Raw genomic sequence first — 17,643 nt, forward strand, 5'->3', positions numbered from 1 at the left:
TAATACAGTAATCCACCCTTATCCATGGTTTCACTTTTTGTGGTTTCAGTTACTGATGGTCAACCATGGTCAGAAAGCAAGTGATCCTTCTTCTTACTTGTTCAGAAGGTGAGTAGTAACCTATTACTGCATCACAAAGCCTCCATCATTCACCTCACTTCATCTCATTAGGTTAGCATTTTAACATCTCATATCATCACAAGGAAAAGAAGAATAAGTACGGTATCATAAGATATTTGAGGGAGATGACATTCACATAAGTTTTATTACAGTATATTATTAAAATTGTTCTGTTTTATTATTAGTTATTGTTGTTAATCTCTTACTGTGCTTAATTTATAAATTAAACCTTATCATTGGTGTGTATGTATAGGAAAAACCATAGTATGTGTTAGGGTTAGTACCTAATTAGGTTTAGTACCATGGTTTTGGACATTCACTGGAGATTTTGGAACATGTCTCCTGTGGATAAGGGGGACTACTGTACTATCAACTAATTCTTAGTACAAATAAAGATATATTAACTCTCCCTCTAAAATTATGGGCACATAATTCCATATGTCTCTTTATCCATATCTGGACAGTGTTTTACCTTACTAAACTCAGTATCAATATCCCCTTGATATCTTGTATAAAGACTAAAAAAATTAAATATTACAGCCAAATTTTGCACGTAATGACAGGAAGAAGGTGGGGGGAAGCAGTTATACATAAAAACATACAACTGTTTTTGTTTTTGTTTCTTCATTAAGTTGCTATAGGGAACTTTCTATGAAATCATAGAAGATAGTTGAAAAAAAAGGAAAAATTGAAGCAGGAATATGTTCCTAGGAATCTTAACCACTTACTTGAACAACTACCTAATCTTTCAGAGGCCTAGGGAATACAATCTCCTATCAGAGAGAAAGTCCTGCTACATGCCATAAATTTAGTGTAAAGTAGGGATTATATGGATTTCATACAGGCAGCTCAGGTTCCTGAGTTCTTACTAAAGCATCCTGTCTCTATGAGGGCCCAGGAGTAAGCTAATTTCTGTTTTAAAAGGGGGAATAGTTTTCTTAGGAAGAGGATATGAATCTTTTCTCAAGCCCTGAGGTCTGAAGTCCTAAGGGTCTGTGCTATGATATTCTTATCCATAAAACTTTCTTATATACCAGAGAAACTTGGAATAGGATCAGACATACAGAATCATTTGGCCAAAGAAGCAGAATAGCTCCATACTTTATGCTGAACTTGATACAGAGCCTTTTTTCCCCCTCTGTGCACCCAATTCAAAACTGAAAGCCTAACAGATCACTTGGTAAATGGGCTAAATCTTGGGGAAGGACATCCCAGGCAGAAGAAATAGTACATGTAAATTTGATTTTGTCATTTTTACTATCAAAAAGGGCTCATCAAAAATTGTGACTCTTTCTTTGTAGTACAGAGTACAAGGTACAACAACTGGCCCTTTATTTTGGAGCAAATACCTCAACGTGTTCAAGATCATGTATTAAGATAATTCTTCTGTTAGTTTAAGTTCCTGTGTGACAGTGATAACAGAGCTCTCCATAGATCTGTACTGGATATTCACTGTAGACAAAGATAAACCATTGTTACGGTGATTAATGAGATTTTGATTTTGTCTGCTAACTCAGCAAAACCTAGCTTATCCTGAATGATGTAAATGCAATAATAACATCAATAAGTAAGAATAATTAAGAGCTGTCCATAAAAAAAGATCTTTTTGTATTTTATATTTTACCAAGATGACTATGTTCATTCATTTACTGAATTTTTATTAAGGGCTTACATTCTTTTCCAGGGACCATTTAGAGCAGTAAAGAGATTGAGAGAGACAGAGAATGAGAGAGAGAGAGAGAGAGAGAGAGAGAGAGAGAGAAATACTTGACTTCCAAAGGTGGAAGACAAGTACTAAACCAAATGGAAAAGTGAAATTATATAATATATTAATGATAATAAATCTGAGGAGAAAAAGCTTTGCTTAGCTTCCTAAAGTAAGGAAGCAAAATAAGGAATGTTGGTATAGAAAATTACAATTTTAGATAAGTTGGCCTCGTTAAGTAACATTTGAGACAAGACTTGGAGTTAGGAGGATATGCTATACTTTACAAGGTATAGCATGTCCAAAAATCCCTAAAAGAAGATAGGGCCTGATTTATTCAAAGAAGAGGAGAAAACATGGCTCCAGCTAGGAATGATTTTTCTCTGCTTTGGATATTTTACCCCATACTTCCTCTATGCTGCAGTTACTCATTATTCAAATTAAAAAAGTTTGTCTGGCAAGCTTACAAGTTGTTCACTTATTCAACAAATACTTATTTTATTTCTATATCAAATATCATGATTACCACCCCCCCAAAAAAACTGCAGAGAAACTGCTTGAGCTACAGAAAGATATGACAAAAGCACATTTCAATAGGGACATAAGAAACTCTTTCAAAATGATAGGATAAAGTTGGTTATTTATGAAAGACTGGTAGGGTAGTAGGGGATGGACCTGGAAAGATATGTTTTTAGGGATTTTATACGTCAGCTCATATTTGTTCCATTGCTGGTTGTATACCGTATTATCCTCTACTACTTTCTGGGGGATGGAAAAGAATTTCAAATTTGCCTCGTCCTCTTATCTTCAGCTCTTAGTACTAAATGTGTGAGTTCATAGATGACAGACTCAAGTATTCAACTGATTGTGCCACATTTAATTTCCTAATATAATCCTCAGATTTTAAAATTGTAATATAGAAATACTGTGTGGAAGGTCATACTTTCCAAATAACTTTTCATCAAATCATGACTTTATTGCCACAGAAATAAAGCTCATGGATTTTTTTTCTTTTTCTCCTTCTTTCCTTCCATCTTACTTTTTTTTCTATTTATTTTATTTTTATTACCTTATTTTTTGAGTGGTTATATACCTGACATGTATTGGTAAAAAATTGGACTTATCAGGTGGTCAACATATTTTTTGAAAAATTCTGTATAAAATAAACACTGAAACTAGGCTATTTTGTTCGTTTGCTTTTTAAATTACGTAGCTTGGATAAATAAAAGGTTTGTTCTCCTGCAAAAAATCATCTTTAGAATTAATTTAAGTATTGAGGCATTAATACCCAAAGGAGCTAAATTTCTCATTGAATTCCATAATATACTTTAAAGCCCAGGAATATAGAAGGTCAGTCTTACTTACTGACAGATAGCTTTTACTGATGAGAATAATTCAAAGTATTATTAAAATTGTAAAAGAAAGAAATGTGCACTATGAAATAATATGGCCAAATAAACAGGTGGTTTGTGACTAACACTGCAAACACAGGTTGACTTGTATTTTGTGTATATATGGTTCCTTTGAACCTTGCTCCATATGATTGATTCTGAATACTTGCTAAAAGGATCCATAAAATTCAGTTTTTACAGTCATCTAGAGAATCAACTCTATTGTGCTCCTTGAAAAAATTTGGTGCATTGGCTGAATTCATGGACCATTGCATTCTAAAGAGGAAGTTTCATTTATAATAAAATAAATCCTTAAAACTAGGGTTATATGGGACATTTCTGAATGTCATCCCTATATCATGATTTATTCTTATGAATAAATTGTGACAACAAATTCTATTATTTTAAACATTATTATCATCTATTATTTTGAAACACTTACAAGGAGAAAAATTGGAATTATTACAAAACAAACCTCCTGAATTTCGATTCCAAAAAACATTCAATTTAGAAGATAGCTGTACTTTAAAATTTGATGATTCTTCAAAAAGATTTACTTATAACAGGATCAACACTTTGCTGATATCACCAAAGTGATATCACTTTGGGGATTATCATGCATAACTGTTCAGATAGTTTAGGAAGGATATTATTGGTTATTTTAAGTTGAAATTACCACTGTAGTATGTATGCATGTTTTTGCATATGTATACACAGATCGTACATCCATTTATATTTAAACAATGTTTATAGCATTTGTGCATTATGTGTACATCTGGAAAGTTAGCCTTTAAACTGTTCATTGTAAGCTAATCTTCGTTTATCATCTAACAATATTAGTGTGTTACTGAAATTGCTCTTTGTACTATATGGCTACCTAGGTATATCTACATGCATTTTGAAGAAACTTACTTAGCCAGCCATAATATTTTCAAAAGCAATATAAATTAATTTAAGATGAAATATACATATTTCTCAGTAAAGACACTGAAAACTACATGATGGTGAGTATTTACTTGGCTGAAATCTAAGGTAAGAGGGTGAAGGTGTATTCAGAGCATGTCACTCCAAGGTATGCCACTTTGACATATCGATTATTTTGAGTTAAAGAAATGTGAGCAACAGCATCCTAATAGGAGAGAACACCCACATGGTGTCCTCATGAACTAGGACAAAGGAAGACATTTTTATTATTAGACGTCTGGGGGTGGGGCTGACAAATCTGTACAAACAAATCTTGTTAAGCTAACTCTTATCTTTCTAGTTACTTTTCCACAATTTGTTATCTTTACCCCAAACCCTTTTGTTCTGTCATTTTTCTACAAACTTATTGTTCTTTGTTGAAGATGCTATTGAAGCTGGAATTCTAAGCTGCCAATTTGAGTTGCTTTTGGTTTAGGTTTCTCCTGTGTGATGTGCGCTGCATGCATTAATGAACTTTTTCTCTTATTAATCTGTTTTTCTCCAATAGAGGTCTCAGCCAAGAACTCAGAAGGGAGAGGAAATAAAACGGGAAACCACAGAGGTAGGCAGTGCACCAGAGCCACATTTTCCTTGGGGTAATTTACAGAATTGTATCTGAGCTTTGGTTTTCTTTGATTTTCAGGCTTCTGGGAATAAAGGGAAAAGCCCCAAACCAAGGGAAGTTCAAATAGGAGATAGACCCCTTACTGCTGAAATCCCACAAATTTGTCCCCTCTGAAAATAAACAACTTCTATCTCCCAATCATGAGTGGATGCAAGAAAAATGTTACCGTGCAGTCATGGAATTAAATTAATTACCCATGTGAAGTTATCATCATAAACATGCCCTCATGTAGATTTGCAACACAAATTCATGTTATCAATGTTATGCAAAAAAACAAAAGACAAATAAATAGCAAGCCACAACTTTAATTAAAATGGTCCTGGACTAATGGTTGTCCAGTTGCCTGAAAGATGAAAACATCTATTGTTCTGGAGAAATAATTCATTATCCAGGGCTTGAAATAATTTTCACAGATATTTTTCCAATGAAAGTTACACAGAGAAAGTCTTTGCTTATGTGTGTATATTTCAGTTGTCTATGGGTGTGGAGGAGGGTGGTGTGATGGAAAATGACATGATGTGATATAGTAGGAAGGCAATATATATTATCTAAAATGGAAAAAGTCAGGAAATAGTAAAGTAACATATGTAAGAAACACTGAATGAGCTGAATTCAATATAGTGCAACTCAGGAAAAACTTAATATTTTATTTTTCTGTCTCCTTCTACATGCTCTTCAGATTATATCTTCTTTATTGCTTTAGAAAGAACTCTTCAGCTGGCCTCACAATTTTTGTGTAAAATAGCATCACTTTCATCCATGAGAAGGGTCTATGCAATTAACAAACTGTCTATTCCAGTATCTTAGTCATATAACTCTATACCGTTGTTCAATTTAACTCTTATCTCCTCTTCCAAGCCCTCTGAAACCTGTGAATCTTTACAGGAGTGAGGGGACCAGCAATCGGCTTCCAATCTCATGATTCTACTTCCTCAATGTCCCTGAATTCTGCAATTCTACCTTAGAACCCTATTCCAGACCACCATAATCTCCTACCCGAAACTGTAAGCCACCTTTCTTATCTCGTTTAACCCCTGTGCGATACATTCTCCGCGATACCGCCAGGAAAAATTATGATCTAAATAAAGGCCTTTATATTTTCTTTGAGAAATAGGAAGACATCTTATGGATGAAAGTGAAGGAGAAAGTGACAGAGCCACTAATGAAAAGAACCAAGAAGTTTTAAAATGAGCAAAGAGGGGTCTGCCTGGGTGGCTCAGTGGGTTAAATGTCCAACTCTTGATTTGGCCTCAGGTCATGATCTCAGGATCATGAGATGAGCCCTGCATTGGGCTCTGGGCTGTGCATGGAGACTGCTTAAGATTCTCTCTCGCTCTTCCTCTGCCTGTCCCTGCATGCTTTGTCTCTCAAAATAAATAAATAAATAAATAAATAAATAAATAAATAATAAAGATTAAAATGAGCAAAGAAGTTAAAAATATAAGACCAGGTGGAAATAAATGAGTCAACGAGTTATCAGCCACACCCATAACCATAACCAAAACCCATTCAGAACACACTTGTATTGAAACAAAGTTAAATCTATCTGGTTTGTTATGGCCAGGTAAAGCATACCCCCAGGAGGGAAAAAAAGGAACATTTTAATAAGGGATAGTTAGAAGAGGGTTAAGGAAGGATTAAAAAAGAGGGAACCATTTCTGAATTTGAAGCCTGTTAATTTTGTGTTTAGGTATCTCAGTAATCTTTATTTATGAAGCAGGAAGATTAGAACATGATGAGGTGTGTCTTTGATAAAGAAGCAGGGATCATTTGAGAACAAAGGGTGGTGTGCACCAGGAAGGGAGAGTCTTTTGGTGGCTGTGCTTGTGCCAGGCCAGTTTTCACGTTGGGTTGCCACTCAAGGCCAAGTCTATTTCTTTTTGTATGGAAAAGAGAAAGAAGGATTGACGGAAAGCATTAATCACCCAATCTTGGATCATAAATTTGCGGTGTCACAGTTCTGCCTGTTTTATAATAAAGACATTGAAAAACATTTGATTAATCTGGAATGAATGTTTTGTCCAGTGAGGGCACTGAAATGAATGGATCAAAGGGTCTGAAAGTACTGACAAGATCAGGTAGATTGATATACTATGAAACAATCATGAACATGGGAGAAGATAGACAGGAGGAATCTGATCAGTAGAAACATGAGAAACTTGAGATCTTTAAGAATGTGACAACTAGTATTATAGCAATACTGATACTGTGCAAGAATGGTGATTAATACTTTAGGGATGAGAGCACTTCTGACTGCTGACTATGTCCACAGTGTAGCTACATTAAGTGGGGAATTAACTGAGGAAGGTAAATAGAGGTGGTGTCCAGTCATATTCACATTACCCGGCTTGATGCTTGTATGGAAAAAACAAATATAAGCCAGCACCCAGTTATTTAATGAATGAGAAAGAGTGAAGGGAATATCAGCAATAAAAAGTATCAAGGTTGTAAAAAACAAAAATTAAGAAATTACATTATTAAAAGAGGTCTAAAGAAAAATAGCAAATAATGGCATCATGTGATTCAGGACAAGATAAAAAGCATTAGTGGGACAACTGGTAAAAGCTAAATAAAATCTATATATTATATAAATAGTATTTTGTCAAGGTTGGTTTTGTGATATTCATCACTAAACTGTGATTATTCAGGAGAATGTCCTCTTAAGAAACACACACAATTATAACACACAATTATTCAGAGGCAAAAGAGCAACACATTTACAACTTATTCTCAAACATGTGTATGTGTTTGTGATTTCCATTTACTGTTTTACCACACATATGTGCTTGTGTGTATACACAAAACACTTTTTATAAAATACACAGGTAGAATATAGATGAAATGTACAAGGGTTTTGTTTTTTCAAAAGTAGTATAAGTTTAAAATATTTCTAAATAAAGAGCTAAAAAAATCTGAGGAGAACATGGTATATAGCATGGTGGCATGAGTCTCAAATTCACAGAAGCTTTTACATAAACTTGAAGACGTAATGATTTAGAAAGAGCATCTCAGCTGCAGGGAAGAAAGGGATGCTAACGTTATCTTCTCATACTTTTGTAAGACGTGGGAAACGAGCTTAGGGTGAAGTGCTATATTCAGGGAAATGGCAAACTAAAAGGATTTATTATTATTATAATTATTATTAATAGTGGAATGGGAACTTGTTTCTCAAACAAAGATGAAGGCAAGCTTGTACATGAATGAATCAATTTTTTTCCAGTCAGTGTTGCAATTGAAGATACGTTATGTAGTTATTGTTCCTGTGTGAAACTAAGTGGCTCCTGTTGGGACTGGGCATAGATCCTTGGCCTCATTAGGTAAGTATACCAAGCAATTAAGCCAAATGCCCAGACCCTGAAAGCCTACACTACGCAAACTGAGTGATTAACAATGAGGAACTGGAGAAGGGAAATTGATAAATTAGTAAATTAAGTCCCAGTTTGGAAAACATAACTAAAGTTAAGAAAAGTAAGTAATATACATAAGTTTTAACTGAAATAACTAATATTCTTTTTAATTAATTTAGTTTTCCATCCAGGTTTTATTAATTGAATTCCAAAATAACTGTGACTAATTCCATGAAGATGAAATAAAACGTATCTTAAATATGTTTTTCCTGCTTTCTTTATGCTGTATTATCTATTTTTAAGGACATATAAATTTAATTGTATTTAAAAAGAGTGAAATAATTTTTGAAATAATGCAACCTCATTATTCTGAACACAGGGAATGGAGTAATTAATGGAAAATATTTTAATCATTTAAATTTATTTTTAAATCATTTATGTGGGGTTAGATGATGCATTTATGTGGAATTAGATAGAACACTTGAAGATGACCTTCCAACATTAAATGAATTATTCCTGTGGCATGAATCGAATTATTACTTTTGAAGCAACTTGTTGAAAAATGCTTTGTAAGTGATAAGCCCAAATTATTTTTAGAGTATTCTATACTTTGTCTTGTGGCTTCTCCTGAGAACTGAAATTAGTATCAGTGAATCTTAACATAATATCAGCTGGTTGCTTAGACAAAGTTATTAGATAACTATTTAAATTTCTCAGATTTCAAGCATATTGATGTACCTTCAAGGACACGCCTTATAAAGAATGTATTCTATGATTACAAAGATGTATTAGAATCCCAACTGGAGACAGATGCCATATGCAAATTAAGATCATCTGGAGAGGTTTTATTTATATAAGAATTAGTTATGAAGGTGAGAGTGAGATGTGAGGGAACCTCAAATATTAGCAGAGTCCAGCACTATCAGAAATGTACAAATGAAGGGAGGGTGAAGTTACGGGTTACACAGGAAAAAATGGCTTTGAGGATTGTTATGTTCAGTCAAAGAAGACAGCCAACTTGTGTTGACCCTGCTGGAAGGGAGCCTCAGCATAATTTTCCCAATCTCTTTTTCATCCTTCAGATTTCCTATTGGAGCTCACCATTGGTGTAGCTCAGCAAGAAGCCGGAGGGCAGGAGAGTGCTACAGACAGAACCCGTGTGTATCCAAGCAGACCTGACGAAGTTGGATCAAGGTGTTGGCAGATTTGATGTTTGCCCAATTCGGTGAGAGCCCAATTCCAGGTTAAAAGCTAGGTGTCTATTGTCTGTGTCCTCACATGACAAAGGAAGAAACAAACCCTCTGCAGTTTCTTTGATAAGGGCACTAACAAATTCACAAAGGTTCTGTTCTCATGACCTAATCACCTCCCAAAGACCCCACTTCCAAATAATATCATATTGGGGAGAGGTCACAACATATGAATTTAGGGAAACAAAAATATTCAGTCTATGGCAGTAACAAAACAACAAATGAATTCAAAAAAAGAAAAAGTAAAATAAATAAATGCAACTTTCATCTTATCTGGGCTAGAGTATGGGGGCCTGAGTGAAATCTTTTACATAACGTTTTTACTTTTACATAAAGTTTCTTATATTTTTCTAGGTACACACAATGTGTATAATGTATACTCTGCCTTCGCCTCACTTGTCACGCGATGCTCTAGAAATAGGATTTCTGAACAATGCCTTACAGAGAAATAGAGTCGTCACTCCTCTTAGATAAGGTCATTATTCCAAGTGTTCCAGTTAGGGATGGTTGTATTTGTTATCCTGTGGCTATAGCTACAGATGTTAAGCAATTCAATTTAAGACAGAGACAGTCACTCTTACCTGTACCTAAATTCTAGAATTCACAACTATATGTCAAAGCCCAAGAAACTAGTCTCATTACATATTTTGCCATGGTTTGTACTCTATTAGTTATAGATGACTTAGTTTGGATAAAAGAAAGAAATGATTATAAAGCATTAGATTTTTATATCACTTTTATGTGAGACAACTTTTTGAAACCATAGGCATCAGAAGATGATTAATCTTCAAATTATATAATGGTTAATATTAAAAATTATTCTGATTATATAATGAGCAAGTACTAATTTTATAAAAAATAATCATTAGGACTAATTCAGGAAATGAAAAAACAAAACATCATTAAAACACTGATAAAGTCAGCAAATGGTCTGTTACTATTTACAGGAAGGAGAAGGTACTGATAAGTTTTAGATTTTGTGAAATTTCCTGTCAGGTGACTAATTTTAGTTATGCTTTTATGTTTAACTCTAGCACTGCCGCTCTCCATCAGCAGATGTTTTAAAATGTGTTTTATCTGATGTAGAAAGTTTTGTTATTATATAACAGTAGCTGATAGGGCAAAGGGAAGTGTAATTGCAAGTTTTGAAATGAATTGATTCATAATTTAAATATAATTGCTAATTTGATTTTTGTTAAATTAAAATCAACTGTAGCTAAGGTAATGTTTTACAACACTCAAAATTTATATATGTAAAAGCTTTCATAAAACCTATTTTCAACAGACTGTTACTAGGTTTGTAGTCTCAACTTATAAACAAATAAACTTAAATTTACCCATTAAATTATTATTCTAGAAACATCAACAAAGTCAGCCTCATCTTTAGTCAGTTTTTCAGTGTTGAATGCATGATTTCAAATGATAATTTTAAAATCATTGGAGTAATGTCCTTAATTTCATTCTTTATTACTATCAATATTTCATCAATAATTTTGAAAAGAAAAGAATTATTTTCTTGTATTCTTAAAAAACACATTAATGATTAGACTTAAAAACAATTTTTTTAAAAGTGTCAGTGTAATGCAATCATGGAAATAAAAATCAATCCACAGTCTAAAAATAGAGAAGTCAGTCAGAGGCAAGAAAGAAAGAAAGAAAGAAAGAAAGAAAGAAAGAAAGAAAGAAAGAAAGAAAGAAAGAAAGAAGAAAGAAAGAAAAGAAAGAAAGAAAGAAAGAAAGAAAGAAAGAAAGAAAGAAAGAAAAAGAAAGGAAGGAAGGAAAGAAGAAAGAAAGAAAGAAAGAAAGAAAGAAAGAAAGAAAGAAAGAAAGAAAGGAGAAAGAAAGAAAAAGAAAGAAAGAAAGAAAGAAAGAAAGAAAGAAAGAAAGAAAGAAAAAGAAAAAAGTAGTATACGAAATGAAAAATTTAGGTAAAAAACTAATTGTGCAGGGGTGCCTAGTTGGCTCAGTTGGTTGAGCGTCAAACTCTTGATTTCAGCTCTGGTCATAATCTCAGAGTCTTGAGGTTGAGTCCCGTGTGGGGGCTGGGGGAGGGAGTCTGCACTCAACAGGGAGTCTTCTTGAGATTCTCTCACTCTCCCTCTGCCCCTTCCCAGACTCACTCTCACTCTCTTTCTCTCTCTATAATAAATAGATAAATCTTACAAAAAATTAATAGTACAGATTCTATAATTCATGATTTTTACAAAACCTTTCATGTAAAGAAGCTAGGATTTTTATATGTTTTATCGAGTATCAATTTAAAATACTCTAAGGAATAGTGGGGAATGCTGGTATGGGAAAAGAAGCATTTATGGAATATGCACAAGATATACTTATTACTGTACATACTTTATGTTATCTAAACTAAACTCAATTTATGTAATAGTTATTATATTCATTATTCTAATAGTGGCCCTAGATCTAATTCAAAATATTTATTCACAGCATTTGGTTATCCAGGAGAGCAGTCTGCTATTAATTAAAATTTAGTTATTTGGTTCATATAGAGAATTGGACACATCAAAAACCAAACTCAGCTATCTGCTTTTACATAGATCATGGTATGGAAAAAGAGAATTATTGGTCAAGCACCTTCTAATGAAATCTATCTTCTCCTGTGTGCTCTTATCAGACCACAAGAGGAACAAAGGGCATATATGAAGGATTCCCAGAAATGAGTGTAGAGAAGGGTAGCAACCAAAATGGAAAAATTTAAAGTAACTTTTAGGAGAATAGTGAGAATGTACTTATTTAATACTTCAGGGAATCTTTTACTGTCTATATTTCAAGTTAGACATTTATGGATTTCTATTAATTAATATAAATGTCCAAAATTCCAAAGAGAAATGACAACAAAGATTATTGTCTATGTTAAGAAATTATAGCTAAGGAATATTTTCATTATTTTGTGCTTTAATTCATCAAGATGATAGGTAAAAACATACTAAATATAATTTAAACAGTATCTAATTTCTAATTGGCTTTGGTCTATCATAGCATATAAAGAGTCAGTGCCATAAACATATTTTTAAAGAAAAAATAATAAAGGAAATAAATATTTGTCCCTAACAAACTTCTTAGAGTTTATAAATGCAAGTGCATACAACTAGAAATGATGTCTGAATGTAAGAATTGGAGCATTAGAAGTTGTTCCATATTTGGAAGTGAGAAAACATTACATATGTATCATGAGTTTATAAAAATCATTAAAATCATCTGCCTGAAACAAATCTTAATAGACTTTATTAATTGGCTTTGGTTGGTTAGTTTGTTGTAATTTCATGAGCTGGTAAATCTCCTTTAGAAATTGGTGATTTGCCTAACTTTTCAGCTCTTTACTCTCTTATTCACATACAGTTTGAGGGAAAGGTTCTTTGATAATGCACCTGTTTACATTGGCTCTGCTAATTGTCTTTATTATTATGGCTATTGTTATTTGGTTTTTATGTTTCCTGATTTCTTTTTGTTACCATTACATAGCTCTTTTAATTTTCTTATTTCTACAATATCTTACTTTTGTTAAATTTTTATAGGATATATCTTATCAAGAGACTTCAAAAACTTAGTAACTATTTTTTTTTCTGTAACAGTAAGTATTGCAGGACCTTAAACAAAAACATAACCAAAATGGAGACTGGACAACAATTTAAATGCCTAAAAGGACAGCACTGTAGCTGTAATGGTAGCCCCAAGTGCAGGACGTCACAGATATTTCTGTCCTTCTCAGTACTTCTGGAGTTTGGGTTTCATATCCCACTAGTTTTATAGCAAATGTGCTGCTCTCTTCTTTGATCTCTTTTTATTTTACTCAACCCTAGCTCATAACAATCTATACAGAATTTCAAAAGAGTTTCATACTTTAGAGACAGAAAGGCAAAAAACAATCTATAAGAAATTAACTTTAATCAGAATAAACAGATTAATACAGGAGAAAGGAAAAGTGATACATTATTTAAAGGAATCTGAAAAAAATAGGAAGGGAGTCTGGGACATGGAAGAAGTTGATAGATAGTATTTATTAGGCAACAAAAGCTTGCAACATTCTTTCTATCCACTTAAGGATGATCTACCCACATCATAGAGATAATCATGAATATCATAAATGTGGGATATATATTTCTGCATTTAAGTGGTAAAATATTTCCTAAATTTCTTATAAAAGAAATCCTTAGAAATCACATTTTAAAAGCTAATTAGCCTTTTTTGAATATCTTAGTTCACAAAAAATCAGTGAAAGATCCAGACCTATTTTATAATCTCCCCTCAAATTCTTGGCTAAGCCCAGCATGCGATGCTAGGGAGCTCAGTGGAAAACACATCCCAAAGCATGAGGAAGTTGAACAGAGATTTAGCAGTTGCTTAATGGAAGGGAGAGAGAGGTAGCAGTTTAAATATTGTCCACATGGAGAGTCTTGGAAAACACATCAGTCCTCATGTGAAACCATAAAAGACTCTGCCTTACAAGTAAAGACTGCATTACAAATCTCTGAGTTCAGCTGAAGACTAAGAACAAAACTGAAACAGACCCACTCTAAAGCTCTAAATTCAAGACTCTACAAGTTAAAATTGAGCAGCCCAAAGTCTGGCTATCCACTTGAACAGAAATCATTTCCCTTCAGTGAAATGAAGAACGAAGAGTCTCAACAGTATATCATCCAAAATGTCTAGTAAGCCATAAAAATGACTAGATAAATGATGAAGTAGGAAAATATGAATCATGAACAATAAAAAATGAATAAATGCATGTCCTAATATAAACCGGACATAGAAATTAGCAGACAAGGGTTTGAAAGCATTTATTGTAAATACATCAAAAACTCAAAGAAAAAAAGAGTCTTCATAGGTGAAAAAATAGATGTATTTTAAAAACAACAAAATGGAAGTTTTATGAAATTAAAATTAAAATTTATTGAGTGTGACTAACAGGATATTGAGGATGGCAAAAGAAACGTTCAGTAACCTTGTAGATACATCAACAGAAAATATCCAATATGAAGTCTAAAGAGAAAAACAGATGAAAAAATAATTTGTATGTCAGTAATCAGTAGGTCTAATATATGTGTAATAAGATTCCCCAAAGAACAGCAAGAAAATAAGAGAGACAAAAATAATTTTTTTGAAAAAATAACGACAAAGATATCCGAAACATGAAGGAAAACACAAATATACAGATTTATGTAGCTCAGGAGCCCTAAAGCAGACTAAATGAAAATAAAATCACACCTAGACATTATAATTAAATTGCTTAAAAGAAGAGATAAAAATTAACACCTTGAAAGCATCCAGAGAAAAAGCGACACATTATGTATAAAAGAAAAATGACACAATATAACAGCAGAATTATCAAGAGTCAGAAAAAATTAATGCCTGTCCACAATGGACCAACATCTTTTCTTTTAATATTTTTTTATTACGTTATGTTAGTCACCATACAGTACATCCCTGGTTTTTGATNTCACCATACAGTACATCCCCGGATTCCGATGTAAAGTTTGATGCTTCATTAGTTGTGTATAACACCCAGTGCACCGTGCAATACGTGCCCTCCTTACTACCCATCACCAGCCTATCCCATTCATTCCCCCTTCCCCTCCGAAGCCCTCAGTTTGTTTCTCAGAGTCCATAGTCTCTCATGCTTCACTCCTCCTCTGATTACCCCCCCCTTCTTTATCCCTTTCTTCTCCTACCGATCTTCCTAGTTCTTATGTTTCATAGATGAGAGAAATCATATGATAATTATCTTTCTCTGCTTGACTTATTTCACTTAGCATTATCTCCTCCAGTGCCGTCCATGTCGCAGCAAATGTTGAGAAATCGTTCTTTTTGATAGCTGAATAATATTCCATTGTATATACGGACCACAACTTCTTAATCCAGTCATCTGTTCAAGGGCATCTTGGCTCCTTACACAATTTACCTATTGTGGACAGAGCTACTATGAACGTTGGGGTGCATATGGCCCTTCTCTTCACTACATCTGTATCTTTGGGGTAAATACCCAGTAGTGCAATGGCTGGAGGGTAGCTCAATTTTTAACTTTTTAAGGGATCTCCACACTGTTTTCCAGAGTGGCTGTATCAGCTTGCATTCCCACCAACAGTGTAAGAGGGATCTCCTTTCTCCACATCCTCTCCAACATTTGTTGTTTCTTGCCTTGTCAATATTTGCCATTCTAACTGGCATAAGGTGGTATCTCAGTGTGGTTTTGATTTGAATTTCCCTGATGGCTAATGACTTTGAACATTTTTTCATGTGTCTGTTAGCCATTTGTATGTCATCATTGGAAAAGTGTCTGTTCATATCTTCTGCCCATTTTATGATTTGCTAATTTGTTTCTCATGTATTGAGTTTGAGAAGTTCTTTGTAGACCTTGGATACCAGTCTTTTATCTGTAGCATCATTTGCAAATATATTCTCCCATTCCGTGGGCTGCCTCTTAGTTTTTTTGACTGTTTCCTTGGCTGTGCAGAAGCTTTTTATCTTGATAAAGTCCCACAAGTTCATTTTTTCTTTTGTTTCTCTTGCCTTTGGAGATGTGTCATGAAAAAAGTTGCTGTGGCTGATGTCGTAGAAGTTGTTGCCTATGTTCTCCTCTAGAATTTTGATGGATTCCTGTCTCACATTGAGGTCTTTCATCCATTTGGAGTTTATTTTTGTGTATGGTGTGAGAGAGTGGTCAAGTTTCATTCTTTTGCATGTAGCTGTCCAATTTTCCCAGCACCATTTATTGAAGAGACTGTCTTTTTTCCACCGGATGTTTTTTCCTGCTTTATCAAAGATTAGTTGCCCAAAGAGCCGAGGGTCCATTTCTGGGTTCTCTATTCTGTTCCATTGGTCGATGTGTCTGTTTTTGTGCCAGTACCATGCTGTCTTTGTGATCACAGCTTTGTAGTACAGCTCGAAATCCGGCATTGTGATGCCCCCAGCTTTGTTTTTCCTTTTCAACAATTCCTTGGCGATTCGGGGCCTTTTCTGGTTCCATATAAATATAAGGGCTATTTGTTCCAGTTCTTTGAAAAATGTCATTGGTATTTTGATTGGGATAGCATTGAAACAGCTTTGTAGTACAGCTCGAAATCCGGCATTGTGATGCCCCCAGCTTTGTTTTTCCTTTTCAACAATTCCTTGGCGATTCGGGGCCTTTTCTGGTTCCATATAAATATAAGGGCTATTTGTTCCAGTTCTTTGAAAAATGTCATTGGTATTTTGATTGGGATAGCATTGAAAGTATAGATTGCTCCGAGTAGCATGGACATTTTAACTATGTTAATTCTTCCGATCCATGAGCATGGAATATCTTTCCATCTTTTTGTGTCTTCTTCAATGTCTTTCAAGAGTGATTTGTAGTTTCTAGAATATAGATCCTTTACGTCTCTGGTTAAGTCAATTCTAAGGTAACGTATTCGACCAACATCTTTAAGGTAATTTTAGGAGAAACAAGAAACAAATCCACAAAACCAAAAATGCTAATCCAAACAAAGCAACTTCAAAAATTAAGGTATATGGAAAATATACAATTACAGCTAAAATAATTAGTCACCACAGACTTGCACCACAAAAACTCCTATCAGAATTTTTCAGCAAAAACATATGACTCCAGATGGAACTGACCCAAGGACAGAATGATTATACTAGATAGATAAATACATTGGATAGATGAGAAAGACTAACTTTTTGTTACTTCTCAAATTACTTTAATATACAACTGATAGTTTAATGCAAAAATATAACATTTTATGGTTAGGTTTATAACATATGTAGATGTAAAATACATGGCCAAAATACAACAAATTTGAGGTAAATGAAATATTGTTCCAAGGTGCTAACATTTTGCATAAAGCATTAAAATATTAACCCTATACTCTGCTAAGATACATAAAATAATTCCTGGAGCAACCAGGAAATAGATACAGAAAGGGATTTAAGTGGAATGTTAAAAAAAATTATTGATTAATCCAAGAAAAAGAAAGAAAGAAGATAACAGAAACAGAAAAATAAATAAATAAATGAATAAATATAGATAGATAGATAAATGATAGAAGAATGGTAGGTAGGAGTCCAACTACATTGCAATTACATCAGATATAAATAGAATTTACAATTCTCTTAAAAGGTACAGATTGTTAGCCCAAATTTTACACTAATAAATAATAATAATAATAATATAATAAGTCAGGCACAATTATTACTTTTGCTATAAGAGATAATGCACTTTAAATCTAATGACAAATGATTTAGAAGT

Source organism: Ailuropoda melanoleuca, chromosome 5 (assembly GCF_002007445.2).
Source record: "Ailuropoda melanoleuca isolate Jingjing chromosome 5, ASM200744v2, whole genome shotgun sequence".
Taxonomy (NCBI): Eukaryota; Metazoa; Chordata; class Mammalia; order Carnivora; family Ursidae; genus Ailuropoda; species Ailuropoda melanoleuca.